General features: G+C 61.1%; 1 long non-coding RNA gene across 1 annotated transcript; it reads left to right on the top strand.

Annotated features, from left to right (window-relative positions):
• Nucleotides 1-475: 475 nt before the first annotated feature.
• LOC106724787 lies at nt 476-15,315 on the top strand. Its single transcript, XR_001360625.1, has 3 exons — nt 476-646; nt 779-1,019; nt 15,283-15,315. It is a non-coding gene; the product is annotated as an uncharacterized LOC106724787 (long non-coding RNA).

Raw genomic sequence — 15,315 nt, 5'->3', positions numbered from 1 at the left:
GGGACGGCCAGAGGCTCAGGAGGGGCCGCGTTTGGCTTTTGGGGGGCTGGGAGGGTTGCAGACGCGGCGTGGACGTGTCTCCCCACTGAACCAACATCCCGAGGCGCGGGGAGAAGAGGAGGCGGCCCCGGGTGTGGCGGGAGGACTGTGCACTCTCCCCTTCGCTTCCTTTTTTTCTAATCCTCCACCGGGGGTTTTTCCCGTTGATTTTTAGGGAGCGAGAGGGACAGAGGGAGAGGGAGGGACAGAGAGGAGCAGGGATGTGAGAGACACACATCGATGGGTTGCCTCCTGCAGGAGCCCGACCAGGGCCTGGGCCGGGGAGGAGCCTGCCCTTGACCGGACTCGAACCCAGGACCCTTCGTCCGCAGGCCGACGCTCCATCCACTGAGCCACGCCGGCCAGGGCTGCGAGCCCCGACCAGGGCCTGGGCCGGGGAGGAGCCTGCCCTCGACCAGACTCGAACCCAGGACCCTTCGTCCGCAGGCCGACACTCTATCCACTGAGCCACGCTGTGCAGGGCTTGGGCGCTCTTCGATTCCCGGTTGTAATCCCGCGGCTCATCCTTCAGTGGCAGACGCCCCGTCCGCAGGAGGCAGCCTGGGGGGGCAGCGATCGCTTCTCCCTCAGAATCGACTGGAGCCCAGTGAGCATCCTGTCCGGCGGGGCCCTAACTCATCCGCGCGGCTCATTGCGTGGGAAGCGCCACCGGCCGCGGCATCCGAGCGGCGGGCAGACCTGCAGTTTCCGTCTCCACGGTCCGTTCCACCCGATGCAGGAACCTCACCCCCCAAGACCGTGCGACGTGCCCGGCAGAGTGCGAGGGGCGGAGAAGTACCCCGAGGAGCACCCAATGCCCAGCACCCTGCACCCAGCGCCCAGTGCCCAGCGCTCAGCGGGAGGAACACGCCGGGGCCGTCACAGCCGATGCTTCCGTAGACGGCGCCCATGTCTCATTCCCTTCTCTACCCGAGGATTTGCTGCCCGGATTTAGCATTTAAACAACAACAACAACAAAGGTGGGCCCTGGCCAGTGTTGCCCAGTGGGTAGAGCATCAGCCTATGGACTGAAGGGTCCCAGGTTCGATGCCAGTCAAGGGCACAGGCCCGGGTTGCCGGCTCGATCCCCAGTGTGGGGCGTGCGGGAGGCAGCCGGTCCATGATTCTCTCTCATCATCGATGTTTCTCTCTCTCCCTCTCCCTTCCTCTCTGACATCAATTTAAAAAAATGTACGAAGAGGGTGGAGACAGTGTCCCAAGCAGTGAGGGCTCGCACAGGAGCGGCTTCGCCAGGGGGTCCCGCGCTTGCCGGCTGCGTTTACGGGAAGAATTAAAACAGCTCGGCCTCTGTCTCCCGCGGAGGCTCCACGCCGCCCGCTGTAGCGACTTCGGGAAGAAAAGGAAACGGTTTCTCGCCAGATTCCTCCCTCTAGCTCCCCCCCCTCCTGCCCCCTGACGTGTATAATTCGTTGCTTAGAAACACGTTCCGGCCCCGTCCTACCTGGTAGGCTCCCGTGGCAGGATGGACGGGAGGGGGGTGGAGGGGGCTGTTCGGGGCTCCTGTGAAAGCTCTTACGAAACTGCCACAAACTCGGAGTCTCTGTGTCTCCCTCCTGGGCCGGGGGCCTCCCGGGGGGAGGATTCGTGTCTTCTTCCTGAATGTATTTGTGCGGAAGCCGTTCTTTCTTGGCTGCTGCTGCGTCTGAGACCAAGATCAAAAAAATGACTACGATGGGGCAGAGAAGGGGCTCGCCATGGACAGACGCTCAGCCCAGAACGGGCTTCAGGGAACGATGGGCGGCTCCCAAACTCCCTTCCGGGAGGACAGCTTCAGGCGCGGCTGGATCCAGGGGCTCCCATGGGTCATCAGGACGGTCTTGGGGTTGAGGTCTCTCTCTCCCTCCCTCTCCCTGCCTCTCTGGAGTCCATCTATGCATATGACTGGCTCCTCCCGTGGGAAGGTGTGGGCTCCGTGCTCCCTGCCCCGTGGGCCCGGGCTGACTGTGACGGCCCCGGCCTGTGCACAGGGGGGAAGTGACAGTGGGTGACGTCAGGCCAGGCCCTTAGAGGCCACGCAGCCTGGTTCTCTGGGGATGTTCCTCTCTGAGATGCTCAGAGCCCAGTGGCCGAGCCCCGGGGATGAGGCCACGTTGTCGAAGGCGTTGTGGTTGACAACCGAGCCGTCGGCCGCCCGAGCTCAGGGGCAGGATGTGGAGTGACAGGGCCTCCAGATGGACCGAGTCCCAAGTCCTAGACTCAACGCAGCTCTTCGTCCTCCGTGGGCCGAGCCCTCCGGCTCCAGGAGTGGCCAGGCCCTCCCCCTGGCACCTGCCTGACCCCCTGACCGCAGAATCCTCGCGCTGTAACTGCTGTAACGTAATAAAATGGGGCTGGTGCACAGCACGCTACCGGGACGGTTCCCTAGGCGGCGGGGAGCCGGGGCGGGAGAGCCGTGGCCGGCAGGGAGGTGAGTGCTTCCCTTGTCTTGCGTGACCTCGTCACTCAAGGCCTGGAAATGTATCCAAAGGAACTCAGCTCAGACGTGGAAATGGGTCAAGCCGCCTGCACAGACCTGGTCGTTCAGAGAGGGTGAGCCGTGGGGACGCCGGATTCCCAGCCCCGGGGGTGGGGTTCCTCCTGAAAGAGCCACGCGCCCTCGAGGGCCGGGCGCCTGGGCGGGCGGCCCCTCCGTCTTCTTTCCTGGCTCCCAGCAGCCCTGGAGGGAGCAATTAGGACCCCGATGTCCCCGCGGGAGGCGCGTGGCCGTGGAGGCCGGGGTTGTAAGCTGACTCTGAGGCCAGGCTGTTTAGAGTGTACGCGGCCCCGATTCAGGCGGGAGAATGATCCGGAACGCCCGTGGCGCGGCCATTCAGGGGAGCCCGGGGCGTCTTTATGGAGGATGTGCTGGAGGGGTTGTTACCGACGGGAGAGGTGCGGCCGGGTCGTAGGAGGGAAAAGGCGGCGAGAGCTGGCGGTACAATAGGATGTCAGCTGACCACACCCGGGCTGGGGAAGAGCAGGAAGAGGCCGGCCGCCAGCAGCTGGCAGCGGGCGGGGGGCCGTTCCCAGGAGCCGCCGGCTCTGCCTTTCCAGCTTCTCCGCCCGGAGCAAAGGCTGCGGGAGGAACGGGACCAGGAGGGAGGGAGGGAGCCAGTTGCCATAGTCCAGCGTCCGCAAAGGACGAAATGACAGAGCGCTAGGGCTGCTCCTTGGTAAAGAGAAAACCTCAGCCCTGGCCGGTGTGGCTCAGGGGACAGAGCGTCGGCCTCGGTCAGAAGGGTCCCAGGTTCGATTCCGGTCAAGGGCCCGGGCCTCGGTTGCAGGCTCGATCCCCGGCCCTGGCCAGGGTGCGTGTGGGAGGCAACCAATCGCTGTGTCTCTCTCACATCGATGTTTCTCTCTCTCTCTCTCTCCCTTCTACTCTCTCTAAAAATCAATGGAGCCCAGCCACCACGGCTCAGTGGTTGAGCGTCCACCTAGGAACCAGGAGGTCAGGGTTCGATTCCTGGTCAGGGCACAGGCCCGGGTTGCGGGCTCGATCCCCAGTGTGGGGCGCGGGCAGGAGGCAGCTGGACGGCACAGGGTTGGAGGGGATCCCTGTGGGCGCCAGCACCTGCCAGCCGGGGTCCCGTCTTTCCCGCGCCCCTGCTGTGTGACCGGGGGTGAGTTCCTTACCCTCTCTGAGCCCCTCAGCACTTCCTGGAGCCAGAGGACGAACCCAAGCCCCAGGACCGGGGTCAGGCGCACGATGCGATCAGCAAAGGGACCTGGCAGCCGTTCTGGACCAGGGCTTTGCAAAATGTGTGAATTGACGCCTTTTTAAAAAATATATAGTTTTATTGATTTCAGAGAGGAAGGGAGAGGGAGAGAGAGACATCAAGGTGAGAGAGAATCATGGATCGGCGGCCTCCTGCATGCCCCCTGCACGCCCCCTACTGGGGATCGAGCTCGAAACCTGGACATGTGCCCTTGACCGGAATCGAACCCGGGACCCTTCAGTCTGCAGGCCGACGCTCTACCCACTGAGCCAAACCGGTTAGGGCTGACCCTTTATTTCTTATCCTCGTAGCCGAAGCCGTCGCCCCCCTCCCACCTGCTCTGGGTGCTAATTCAGGTGGAAAACCCCTCAGAAGCACCCCCAGCCCTGGCGCCGGAGGAAGAGGCGTGCGCGGGTCGGAGTGTGCCCGATCCTGCCTGCGCTTGAGTTCCGTTTGGCTTGCTGACTGTTTGGTCCACAGAAAATTGGAAAGAAAGAAAGAAAGAAAAAAAAAGGAGTTAGTTGCCAAACTTTAAAAATAGAGAGGTTTCCAATAAAAATCCAGATCTCTAGCTTCTCTCGGAAACAGGCATGCGTTGGAGCCACGCTGGGCGGATCTCTGCTTGGCAACCAGGGGCTGGCTCGCCGCTGGCCGCTCCCCTCACGGAGCTCCCCTGCCCGGCCCCCCGGCGGCATTTGCGTGTGGGAACCTGGGGCCCTTGTGTGGGTCTGAAGGGAGACGCAGGGGCCAACGTCAACTCCAATGTGAAGGCGGCTTTTTCCGGAGAAACTCGGGGTCTTTGGGGTGGACCCGGGTCTGTGCTGGGGCCCGTAGGATGGTCCCTGACAACACAGGCTTCCTGTCCTAATGGCCTGAGCAGTCCCGGCATAAAGTAAAAGCCCGAGGGAAACTCCGCGGTGCTAATTCCTCATTAGGTTTTCCTAAGACTGAGATCCAATGCGTTTGGTCTGTTTTAAGGTTTTCCTTAACGTGTCCCTGTGTTTGATGGACACACTGATCTCCATTGGGCTGATCTGGGGCAGAAAGCGGACATCTCTGTGCTGGGCTGTGGCCACACCTGTCCCCACAGAGCTGCGGGTGGACCGGGAGGGGGTGGGGTCTGGAATGGATGGTCCCCAGCGCATGGACCAGAACTGACTCCTGTAAGCGTCTGCCCCGTGGGCAGCCCCTGCGAGGGCCCGAACCCGAACCCGAACCTGAACCCAAACCCGGCAAGTCCTGGGAGCTGGGAACAGCGCGGGCTGGATGGGAACAGCACAAGGTCACGCACCCGGGTGAGAGGCACAAAGGCCTTTTCTTCAGCCAGAAGGAGGGACAGTCCCGAGGCCCAGGGGTCAGGCGCTGGGCGGACTTTTCTTTCTTTGGCGCTAATGGCCAGGCTGCCCGGTTCTTCCCCAGGGGAGAGCGGACTTGAACTTGTGCCGAGTCTGTCCTGGGCCTGGTCGCTGCGGGGAGCTCTGCACCCCCGGCTGGAGGCTGGACCGGTGGCCGCCACCGGCCGGGGGGGATGGGGTGGGCTCTGGACGCGGTGGGCGCTGGACCTGCAAGGGGAAGGGGGTCAGTTGATCTGGCGCCCGGCCTTCACCTCCCATAGGGAGCTGATGTGCAGTGGCTCCAGGCGGTGTGTTCACGGTGGCCAGCCGGGCAGACCCGGGAGGTGGGCCGAGTCCTCTCTCGGCCTCTGATCCTGGGCTGGGAGCCAGGGCCTGGTCCTGCCATTTGCCTGACGTGTGGCCGCTGGCCAGTCGCCTCTGGGGCCGGCAGGAGGGGTGGGCGGGCTTTACCGCGAGGGGCCTTCCCTTCGCGTTTAGTTCTCCCCTTAACAGCTCAGATGTGAGTGCAAATCCTAGAACCGGCGGGAGACACGTGTGAGAGGTGTTTCCTGAAACAACGTGTCTCACCTCGGGGCCTGGAGCCAGCTCGGCCGGAGAGGGTCCAGATGGGATTTGCACACGACGCGCGGCTCTGTCACCGCAGAGCCCTCCCTGGGCGTGAACTTCCGGGCCGAGACGGTGGGAAGAAGCCGGCTGCGGAGGAAGGGAGTAGGATGGATCGATGCGAAGTCTGCTGTTCTAGAAACGGCCCCAGGTAGCGTAGGAGAGGCAGACACCATATACTGTGAGGGGAAGCAGACGCTGCCATGGTGAACCCCCAGTTCAGGAACCCCAAGTTCAGGAGGGGGATACGGCTGGGGAGGGAGCACTGGGGGCCTTCAGCCGTATTCGCGATGACTTCTTTCTTCCGCCGGGGGACCTGGGGGTGTGACATGTGCATTTTTGGGTTCAAGAGACAGAAAACGTTCCACCTGAGGAGGCTTCAGGTGCGGCTTGATCCAGCAGTTCCAATGGTGTTACCAGGACCTGGTCGCTCTCCCTGTCTCGGATCTCCCCCGAGGATTGGCTTAATTCTATTTCTCCACCCGGGGCGTGGGCGAGCCCAGAGGGAAGAAAGAGTTTTTGTCAAATATTTCAAACGGGAATCCCATGCCCCGTTATCATGGGCCTGCGCCTGGTCTCTGAGTGGCCGGGCCTGGGTCAAGGACCCATTCCTGGAAATGAGAACGGAATCAGGGCCCGGAATATGGAGCGAGGGAGGAGGTCGTCCCCCTAGGAAAAGTGGGGTGCGGTGACCGGCAGAAGGATGGCTGTGGGTGGCTGAGTGAGCGCGCACGTCCACAGGGACCCCAGGGGCTGCCGGTCTCAGGGCCCACGGTCACTGCTGACCACCAGGCCTCTCTCTGTCCTGTCTCTGAGCCCTGGGTTACGCCTCCAGACTTTGGGGCTTTGGCTTGGCTCCTCGTCCTCCTCCCCGCCCCTAACTCCTCGCAGGAGCCGTGGGAACCGCGGCCCAACGGCCAGGGAGTCCGACCCCGAGGCCTCCTTCACACCGGCCCCCAGAGGAGGACGTCGGGCAGGAAATCGCAGCCGACGTGAAAGGTAGATTTATCCTGTCGGAGTTAATTGTAATCTTTATTTGCTCCCGAGTGATTCATTCTTATCGTTCTTATTATAGCTGAGAAAATTAATTTTTATTCTGCCATAAAGGTGGCGGCAATCATCTGGGCTCGGGGAGGGGGGCCGCCGTAATGAGATTTGCCAGGGGGCTTTGAAACCGTCCGCTTTCATTAGCCCGGAGCCGCCCGGCTTGCGCTGGAGGGACAGGGGTGTTTGCTCTGCGATGCGTTCAGATTCATTCCCGTCTTTAAGGACCGGAGGCTCCGGGGGCGGGAGGCCGAGCAGATCCCCGTGACTTTGACCGGTTTCAGTGGAAACAAGTCCACGGGAAGGAACCCCGAGCCCGCCCACTCGAGCACTCTGCTCCCGGGGTGGGGGGGCCGGGGACTCTGGGTGGGCACCGTCCCCTCGTAGGAGAAGCACTCACCTCCTGGTATTGGGGGTGGGAGTGATGGCAACAGCAAATGCCTCAATAATAAGAAAAAGCCCTGGCCAGTGTGGCTCAGTGGGTAGAGTGTCGGCCTGCGGACTGAAGGGTCCCGGGTTCGATTCCTGGTCAAGGGCACAGGCCCGGGTTGCAGGCTCCATCCCCAGTGTGAGGGGTGCAGAAGGCAGCTGCTCCATGGTTCTCTCTCATCACTGATTTTCTCTCTTTCTCCCTCCCTTCCTCTCTGCAATCAATGAAAATATATTTTCAAAAAAGAAGAAAAAGAGAATCAGGCAAATCTTATTTAAAAAAAAAAAAAAGAATCAAAAGACTCCTCCCGGCCCCGCCCTTGGCCTCGCCCGTGCCCTGGACCTGAGGGGGTCTGGGTGCCGGCTGCTCACGCTGGGGGCGGGAGTTGTCCTCTTCCCGGCCGTGGTTTGCCACTGTCTCTGTTTCAGTGTTTTATTTTCTGCTGAAAAAGCTCCCACCCTCCTCATTGACCTGTTTTCGGTAAAGCCGGTGTGTGCAAGCTCACAACGGAGCGCACGCTGACATCCCGTCGCCATAGCAACCCAGGTGGTAAACACCAGCCTGATGCTGCTGGGAGCGGCGGGGATGAGGGGTTGGGGGGATTAGAGAGGCTCAGGCTGGAGCCCTCCTCTCCGCTCAGTCCTGCAGGAGATGGTCAGTCATCGAGTGTCCATAAAGGGCAGCCGGCTGTGTCCAGCAGGGGGCAGCGGAGGGGCTGGGCCGGAGCTGCCGGAGGGGGCTGGGGACCGGACTCAGGGGGAGGGCCCTCTAACGCCTATTCCCTTTTTAAACAATATTTTCTTTATTGATGTCAGAGAGGAAGGGAGAGGGAGAGAGAGAAGCATCAGTGATGAGAGAGAATCACCGATCGGCGGTCTCCTGCACGCCCCGCACTGGGGATCAAGCCTGCAACCCGGGCATGTGCCCTGACCCGGAATCCAGCCCTGACCTCCTGGTTCATAGGTCCGTGCTCAACCACTGAGCCACACCGGCCGGGCCTGAGCGTCAGCTTCCAGCTCAGGAGCTCACGGGCGTCTGTACTGAATGGTCCACACGGGTCTCGAACTCACAGGCCCGAGCAGCACTCATTGTCTCCCTCCCAGTGCCCCCCCGCCCCCCATCTTCGTCTCAGAGACGGTCCCTCCCTTTGGCCCAAACCCAAACCCACAAAACTCTGCTCTGGGACCAGGCTCCTCCCCCCTCGGGTCTGGGGAGCTTGGAGGAAGCGGGGACCTGGCAGGGCCTCGGGGACCCCTGGCCGGCGGGTGGGTGAGCAGGTGACGGGCTGGCTGTGTCCATGGGCGCAGTTCCTAGGAGACACCTCAGTCCCGAGTCTCTCTGTCACCACGCGGGCTGGACCTGTCCCTGCTGGGGTGGCTTTTCCGGGTCCCCTGGCCGGCGGGTGGGTGAGCAGGTGACGGGCTGGCTGTGTCCATGGGCGCAGTTCCTAGGAGACACCTCAGTCCCGAGTCTCTCTCTGTCACCACGCGGGCTGGACCTGTCCCTGTTAGGGTGGCTTTTCCGGGTCCCCTGCCCCCTGTGGTCCCTGAGAGGGAAGGGCGAACAGTTTCCATCAGAGCAGCTCCCCCCCCTCCCCCCATGAATGCAGCTGAGCAAAGGGAAGAAAAGCCCTTTTCATAAAACACGCCTCAGGGAACGGGAGTGATTCAGGCGACAGTCACCCCCCTCCCCCGCTTGGAGATTTCTCGGGGTGCCAAGGGGAGGGGACAAGGACTGCCAGCACGGGAGGGATTGGAGGGTTGTGGGGGGTGGAGGGGAGCAGCCTGGAGCTCAGAACGCCCTGCGGTCAGCCGCCAGCCATCGCCGGGAAGCCCAGCTGTGTCTCGGGTCCTGGGGGTGGAGTGTGGGGGGGATGTGGTGTCTCCTCCATTCGGGGTGCACAGGGAAGCTGGCCACGGTGGGTGCTTCCGCCCCCTGCTGCCTGGGTTCTATCTGCCCCAGCGGAGGCCTGGGGGCAGGGACACCCGTTCTCACGGAGGGCTCCCCGGGCGGGGTTTCTATCGCCAACAAAGAATCCGGGCCAATGACGTCATTGTGTTTGAACTAATGGCTTCTTTCTTAAATATATTTTTATTGATTTCAGAGAGGACAGGGGGAGGGAGAGAGAGAGAAACATCCCTGAAGAGAGAATCACGGATCGGCTGCCTCCTGCACGCCCCACACTGGGGATCGAGCCCGAAACCCGGGCCTGTGCCCTGACCGGGAATCGAACCGTGACCTCCTGGTTCCCAGGTGGATGCTCAACCACGGAGCCAGGCCGGCCGGGCTGGTTTTCTTTCGAAAGCAGCAGTGGGTCTGGGTTCAAGTCCCCCAATCGCCACCAATTGCCCCCAAACAGACCACCCGTGGCTCACACGGTGATGATGGCCTTGGCCACTGGGTGGCAGTGCTGCTGTGCTCGAGGCTGCGGTTTCGTGGAGGCCACAGGAGAGGGTCAGGGTCAGGGTCAGGGGGCGGCTGGGGGTGAGCCCCGTGCCTGAACCCTGGGGCCCTGGCTGGGTCTGGGCCTCACACTGCCTCCCAGAATGCTGTCCTCCAGGCCCCTGCCTTCTGGCTGATCCTGTCCCGCACGGAATAAGCTGTGAATGAAATTTGATTTAAAAAAAGGATCGGCTTCCTAAGCTGTTGTTGGGAAGCGATTTCACCTGTGACGGGGGTTCCTGCGTGGCCTGGGCCGCTGTGGTGAGGAGGGTTCTATTTCTCCTCACATTCGTGGTGGATTAAAAAAATGCCTATTTTTATTGATTTCAGAGAGGAAGGGAGAGAGAGAGAAACATCCATGATGAGAGAGAATCACGGATCGGCTGCCCCCTGCACCCCCCCCACTGGGGATGGAGCCCACAACCTGGGCCTGTGCCCTGACCTCCTGGTTCATAGGTCGACGCTCAACCACTGGGCCACGCCGGCCGGCTGCACAAAAGAACATTGTTGACCTCAGCAAGGATGGATGGAGGGAAGGCGGGTCTGAGTTAGCAGAAAGTCCAAAGGCAGCGCTCTCTGCCTATCCCTGCAGCCGGGTTCCCTCAGGGTGTGTCCCCGAGGGGTGGCCCGGCTGCACAAAAGAACATTGTTGACCTCAGCAAGGACGGATGGAGGGAAGGCGGGTCTGAGTTAGCGGAAAGTCCAAAGGCAGCGCTCTCCGCCAATTATGTCCCTGCAGCCCGGTTCCCTCAGGGTGTGTCCCCCATGGGTGGCCAGGGGGGACCCCGTTTGGCGCAGATGGAAATGGGACCTCAGGGGCCGTGGGGAGGGGTCTCGGTCCATGCATCCAGCCCGGCCGACCAGGACTCCGGCCCTGGTGCTCCCCGCTCCCCGGGAACCTCCACGGCCTCCCCGCTGGCGGGGGGTGGGGTGGGGTGGGGGTGAAGCTGCCAGGGCTGCTCGATGCATTTCCGTCTCAGCTATGCCCTCGCCGAGGCGTCCAAGTTAGAAGAAACATACACGGAATCAGACAAGGTCACCCCCAGTTCCTGCGGTTTTACCAGCTGACGTGCCTGTGGGGGTCGGCAGTGCTGTCACCGAGATCCACACCAGCCATCCATCCATCCCGCGCCCGGACATCTGGTGCCCGCGGAAGCCCCTCACGCAGCCGAGCCGCGCTGGGGAGGGGTCTCGGTCCATGCATCCAGCCCGGCCGACCAGGACTCCGGCCCTGGTGCTCCCCGCTCCCCGGGAACCTCCACGGCCTCCCCGCTGGCGGGGGGTGGGGTGGGGTGGGGGTGAAGCTGCCAGGGCTGCTCGATGCATTTCCGTCTCAGCTATGCCCTCGCCGAGGCGTCCAAGTTAGAAGAAACATACACGGAATCAGACAAGGTCACCCCCAGTTCCTGCGGTTTTACCAGCTGACGTGCCTGTGGGGGTCGGCAGTGCTGTCACCGAGATCCACACCAGCCATCCATCCATCCCGCGCCCGGACATCTGGTGCCCGCGGAAGCCCCTCGCGCCGCCCTCCATGCTCGTGTGCTATCTTCCTCGCCTCCTCGCTAACGAGCACAGCGAACCTTAGGGAGCAGCCGAGCCATTCGATTCGACTTCTTAATTTTTAAATTTTTATTGATTTCGGAGAGGAAGGGAGGGGGAGAAATAGAAACATCAACGATGAGAGAGAATCATGGATCGGCTGCCGCCTGCACACCTCACACTGGGGATGGAGCCCGCAACCCGGGCCTGTGCCCTGACCGGGAATCGAACCCTGACCTCCTGGTTCCTAGGTCGACGCTCAACCCCTGAGCCATGGCAGCTGGGCTGGAGTTAGCACACTCAGACCCCAGGGCTTCCTAAGGAACGATGAGGACGGAGTTCCCGGACGCACCTCCTGCCTCCGTTCTCAGCGGTTGACAGTGCATCCGGCCGCAGTGGCTCAGGCCCGTAGGAGCTTGTTTTATGGGATTTGCTCTTCAATCTAGCAGTGGCCAGTGCCTTCTGACTTCCCGCCTTTCTTTCTCGGTGGGTGACGTGGGTCCCCGTGGTTCCACGGTGGCTGCTCCACGCCCACCCCCTCTCTCGCGATGTGGGGATCGGCGCCCACACGCGGGCGCCTGGCATTTCTCTCCTGGGTGAATGCAAGCTCCTCAGAGAAGAGCTGAGTTTTGATGGGGCGCAAATACCAAGCATTCTTCCCTGTACTCGGATGCGGGTGTGGGGAGGAGGCCTGCCTGGAGGCGGTGTCCCACCTCCCACCCCCAGAGAGTAGTCACTCTCCCGGCTCTCGGCCCGGTGCTCGCGGTCGAGGCGCGTTGTCTGGGGTCCCCGTGGGCCGAGCCGCCCGGACCCTCTCTGCCGGGCTCACACAGAACGTCCTCGCTCAAGGCTTCCTCCTCCCGTCTTGCCCATCAACACACTTTTCTTCCACCCGTTTTCCCCCACTTCCTGGGATAAGAGCTTTGTTCCTTGTTGTGTTTGATGCTTTCATTTCCGCGGTGATGCGAGGAGACGCATGTACTCAGGCTGCCACTTAAAATCCAATTCCGAATCTTCCTTTTTCAGGGAGAAATGTCAATATTTCCCTTAGACTGAATAAGCAAGACGCGTGTATTCTGGAAAAGTAGGAACCACCTGGGAAAACAGCGGAGGGTTGAAAGGCACCCACTGACCCCTACAGGTAGCTGCGGGCCTCAGGTGAGGGTCCGGCTGGGTTTCGAAGGTCTGGACAACTTGACAACAGGATTCTAAATCCACCTGAAGACAGAGGCAAGACTAACCTCATAGAACTTTGCAAATATGTTTTTATTGATGGGAGAGAGAGAGAGAGAGAGAGAGAGAGAGAGAGAGAGAGAAAGGGAGAGGGAGAGAGAGAGAGAAACATCGATGATGAGAGAGAATCATGGATCGGCTGCCTCCTGCACGCCCCACACTGGGGATGGAGCCCAAAACCCGGGCCTGTACCCCGACCGGGAATAGAACCGTGACCTCCTGGTTCACAGGTCAACGCCCAACCACTGAGCCAAACCGGCTGGGCTCTTTGCTATGTTTTCAGTCTTGTGCCTGGGCCTTGATTGTCTACGGAGAACCTTCGGACCCCCCCAGATCTTGCCAGATAATACAATTCAAGACTCAGCCACTCGCCTCTTGCCGAGACCTCGGCTGTTTCAGGAGGAAAGTGCGTTCATGGAGGGGGCGGGGGAGGCGGCGTTCTCTGGGATCATCTTCCGGATTTTATTTCTCTACCAGGACAGACCTTCCAAGAGCCGCCAGCTGTCTTGGCTCCCACTCCCGCGTCCTCGGCAGAATGGCTCTCGCTGGTTTTCTGTTGCTACGTCCCGCCTTGCAGGGAGGGGCGCGGTCGGAAGGACGCGGATAGACTCACTCGGGGAGGCTGTGTCCCCAGGGCCCCCCAGGAGCGCCCGCCGGAGGGGCTGCTCGCAGAGCCAGGAGCAGCGTTGGAGACTTGCTCTCATCGCATGGCCCGTGTCCAGCCGTGACCTCATCGTGGGCTGTGAGAGCCGGGCCGTTCAGAGGCACGTTGGCCGTCCCCCGGGGTCATTGTCTGAGCTCTTACAAGAGGGACTTGGCTGGCTGAGCGTTCCTCTGGCAGCGGGTCACCGTGGCCTGGGGCTGGACGGCGTGGCTTGAATCCCACCCCTGCCCCTCACGCACTGGGGGATGGGAGGCCGGCCCTGAGCCTCAGGTGACCTATGAGTCGTGGTAATAATTGTCTCCTCAGGGTCAAGAATATTGTGAAGATTGAGAGAGCGCATACCTGTACAGTGATTAACATAGTGCTTGCTGTTTCGTAGGATTCTATAAATGACGATGATGATGATGGTGATAGAGATGATGAGGATGGTGATGGTGATGTTGATGATGATGATGGTGATAATGGTGATGAGGATGGTGATGGTGATGGTGGTAGTGATAGAGATGATGATGGTGATGGTGGTGATGGAGACGACGGTGAAGATGGTGATTGTAACGATGATGATGATGATCCTATTCTTTCCCTATCCATCACCCACGACCTCAAAGGTATGGATCACTGGCTGTTTTGGCAGAAACGGGGCTGAGATGCCCTGAGTGCCGATTTTCTTGTTCTGCTTGGGAGTCTGGGCTGTACCGGGGTGGGAGGCAGAGTCACCTGTGACCACAGAGCAATGGGAACCTCGCCGGGCGTCCAGGGAGGGCGCCAGGAACCGGCCCTGTGAGCATCGCGCCGACCTCTGGACCTTGTAGAGCCGCAGGCCACGGGCCCGGGCGTGTGGACGCCAGCAGGTGCGACATGGGCGGCGTGTCTCTCCCTGACGTGCTGTTTTCTGCTCCGTGTGTGAGAGGCGGGGCTCGGCTCAGCAAACCTAGCCACGGGCCAGTGACCGCGGTGAGGCGACGCCGTCCTAGCAGGAAGTGAACGGAGCCACAATGGGATGGGCACAGGGTTTGTTCATGCTCACGGTGTCTGTTAATAACAACCCTGGGGAGAGGCCGAGAGGCACCGGAGAGATTTATCCCCTCAGGCGTGAGGCGAGGCCTCCTAATGGGCGGATGTCCCTTCTGCAGGCATTTCGTTTGCTTGTCTCCTCCCCCGGGTGCTGGAGACCCAGCCCTAAGCCGGCCATTCATGCCTCTGCGCTCAGGGAGCGAGGATGTTAGCAGGGAAAGCGGAGAGTCGATGTGTAAACAGGCGAAACCACAAAGGCCGTTTCAGGCGGCGGCGAGGGTGGCTTTGGGGAAATGCAGTGGGATGAAGTGATTAGTGGTGGGATCAGGCGCCAGCCCATAAACCAGGAACCACTGGAGCTGTTGCCACAGAGGGAACTCCATAAAGGGAAGTGGTTCCTGAGGGGCGCCGGGAGGCACCGTCGGGATGGGAGAGTGTCCTGGGACGTGGTAAGACGGGCCAGCTGGTCCACCTGCCGGTGGGGGGCGCAGTGTGGGGGCGTGATGGGGGGTGAGAGGGAGGGGCGTGAGCATTTCAGACCACGGATATATTCTTTGTTTTTTTTTAAAATATATTTTTTATTGATTTCAGAGAGGAAGGGAGAGGGAGCGAAAGAGAGAAACATCAATGATGAGAGAGAGAGTCATGGATCGGCTGCCTCCTGCACGCCCCCCACTGGGGACCGAGCCCCCAAACCGGGAATCGAACTGTGACCTCCAGGTTCATAGGTCAAGGCTCAGCCACACTGGCCAGGCAGGACCATGGGTGTAGTCTCAGGACACAGTCTGGTGGCTTCATAAACTGCTCCTAGATCTGGATATCCTATTTAAAACATTTTTTTAAAATTGATTTCAGAGAGGAAGGGAGAGGGAGAGAGAGAGAAACATCCATGATGAGAGAGAATCACCGATCGGCTGCCTCCTGCACGCCCCTTTTTGGAGCCCACAACCCGGGCCTGTGCCCTTGACCGGGAATCAAACCCGGGACCCTTCAGTCCGCAGACTGATGCTCTATCCACTGAGCCACACCGGCCGGGGCAGCCACAGGCCCGCTGGATCCGTGGCAGACGGGGCTCCTCCAGTTCCCCTGGATGCAGGACTTGGCTGTGCTGAGCCTGGGGGTCGGGGGGAGGTGGTGTGACGTTTATTTCCTTCCCTGTCCGGACCGGCTTTCACGCTCCCTCTCTGTCCTTGTCCGCAGGGACGGAGGGACGCGGGGTGGCCGACAGCCTGC

This window comes from Myotis brandtii, unplaced genomic scaffold (genome assembly GCF_000412655.1).
Source record: "Myotis brandtii unplaced genomic scaffold, ASM41265v1 scaffold97, whole genome shotgun sequence".
Taxonomy (NCBI): Eukaryota; Metazoa; Chordata; class Mammalia; order Chiroptera; family Vespertilionidae; genus Myotis; species Myotis brandtii.
Note: the sequence above shows the minus strand (reverse complement) of the source record. Positions and strands in the feature narration are given on the sequence as shown.